Source organism: Etheostoma cragini, unplaced genomic scaffold (assembly GCF_013103735.1).
Source record: "Etheostoma cragini isolate CJK2018 unplaced genomic scaffold, CSU_Ecrag_1.0 ScbMSFa_1641, whole genome shotgun sequence".
Classification (NCBI taxonomy): domain Eukaryota; kingdom Metazoa; phylum Chordata; class Actinopteri; order Perciformes; family Percidae; genus Etheostoma; species Etheostoma cragini.
In genome coordinates this window covers 1-2,306 of record NW_023265717.1, presented here as the reverse complement: position 1 = coordinate 2,306, position 2,306 = coordinate 1, and the positions used below count along the sequence as shown (strand labels likewise).

At 39.2% G+C, this 2,306-nt stretch overlaps 1 non-coding gene across 1 annotated transcript; it reads right to left on the bottom strand.

The window, feature by feature from the left end:
- Positions 1-1,374: 1,374 nt before the first annotated feature.
- Positions 1,375-1,446, bottom strand: trnaa-ugc. Its single transcript has one exon. It is a non-coding gene; the product is annotated as a tRNA-Ala (tRNA).
- Positions 1,447-2,306: the final 860 nt, after the last annotated feature.

Below are 2,306 nucleotides of genomic sequence, written 5' to 3'. Positions count from 1 at the left end.
ACCTGGGCCACAGTGGGGAGAGCACCGAATCCTAGCCACTAGACCATCAGGGAGTCACAACCATCAAACTAATTTTTGTAGATGTGATTTTCCTTTTCACTTACTGGAATGACTCATATTGTTTTAGGCGAGGAATGGCGCCTGGCTAGAGCTTCAGAAGGCAGGACATGACAGATTTGACATCTGTCACATAGTCAGTTTGTATTCTTAAACTATTGACATTATTTTCCTATTGTCCTATTCAGTTTTAATCTCAGATGGCATCATCTCAGAGGCTAAGAAGCATCGTGCCATGGGGGGCGATGAATGGCTGTCCCAACTGAGGTGTTTGGTCTACTGATGCCGGGAATAGACCAGCCCCTAAGCAAAAGAGATGGCATGAGCTGTATCTTAAGGTACAGCTTTTTACTTTTTTTTTTTTTTAACAACTATCAACAATTAATTAATGTTATGTGACATTCTGATGCATTTTAATTTTGGATTTCACACTAAGAGTTAATTGGGATACTTAAATGATAGAAATATACTTAAGATGCAACCATAATGTATTTTGTTAAAATTGACTTATATTTGTGGTTGTAAATTTCTTTGATATTTGTATTAGAAAACTAATGTGCAGACAGACACACCTGCTGCTGCAACTGGCCCAGCTCTGTCAACTGCTGCTGACCCTGCTGCTCCAACTGGTGCTGTACCCTCTGCTGGTCCAGTGCAGCCCAAATTATCCCTTGAAATGGTACCCAGCACTACTATTTAATGAACAATAATGTATATATTACATTATATTATAATATAGTGTTTAATATTCTTGGGCGAGTAAACTTTCTGGTTACTTCTCGACAAATAAAGCAAGTAACCAGACAATGAAAACTACTGCGATGGCTGGGTATCAAACACAGATCAACTGCTTGGAAGGCAGCTATGCTCACCACTATACCACCATCACTGGACAACGCAATGTTCACTGAAAATCTTGTAACACATCTGGGCATTGAGACTCAAAATGGGCTCTATCACTGAGCTACAGCCCCTTAAGATTTTCAAATTTCTTTGAATTTTTGGTGAGATCACTGAATAAGAGAAGAAACCTGGGTGGAACATGTAATGTTAATGTTGTATATTGCTTCAAAACCTGGTGGTGGCTGGAAATCAAACCTGCTCTAAATCCAAACTGCTTGGAAGGTAGCTATGCTCACAACTATAACGCCATTACTGGGCAATCCACTGGTCACTGCAAATCTTGCAACACATCTGGACATTGAGACTGATTTTTGCATTAATCACCATGCCCACAAGGAGATTGCCTTAAAATACTTTTCTCTTTACGAATAAGAACTTCTGCAGCTCTTTTATTAACTGGACAATAACACTTGTTGGAGATGGCGGGGATTGAACCCGGGTCCTCATACATGCAAAGCATGCGCTCTACCACTGAGCTACATCCCCTGAACCTTTCAGATTTTCTTTTACTTTTTTCTGAGATCATTGAATAAGAAAAGAAACCTGGGTGTAATATTTATGTTGTATATGGTTTCAAAACATGGCGGTGGCTGGAAATTGAACCTTGGCAAAATACTTGCACTGCTATGGTATAAATCATAGTCAAAAAGTAACACATCTGTTGCCTTTCTGCTTGACATTACAACACTCACTGCAAATCTTGTAACACATCTGGGCATTGAGTAATGCATTGGTGGAGACGGGTGGCTTCCAGTACCTATGAGATAAGGTGTCCTGACCCAACACAACATGTGTCACCCTTCCTCGTGGCCTCTCTTGCCTCATCAGGGGTCTTAACAGAAGAAAAGCATGAGCTTGTGGAAGCTTCAGGAAGTTCTCACAAAAGACTTTAGTGCCGTCTAAATGTGGGGAGGACGGACATTCCTACATTACTGTACCCTACAGTTAATAAATACTTCTGGCCATTAATCTCCACGAGAACCTCGCTGGTCTGGTGTTCCGGCTCATTACCATGAATAGACCTTAGAATCAGACTTTAAAAAGGACTTAAGAAAGAAAGACAGACTACTTACTGCCTTTACTCGATGGAAAATTGCTGATAACATGTTTTTATGTCGCTCGTTGGTCTATACACATCAACTTTCTTTTTGATTAATGCATATACACATCAACTTTCTTTTTGATTAATGCATATAAACATGAACTTTATTTTGGATTAATGCAAATAAACATCAACTTTCTTTTGCAGTTACGGAATGTTAAGTTGCAGTTGTAGAACAATAGGTTGTAGTTTTAGAATTTTAAGAGTTACGGTCCTAAAATGTTAATTGCAGTTCTAAAATGTT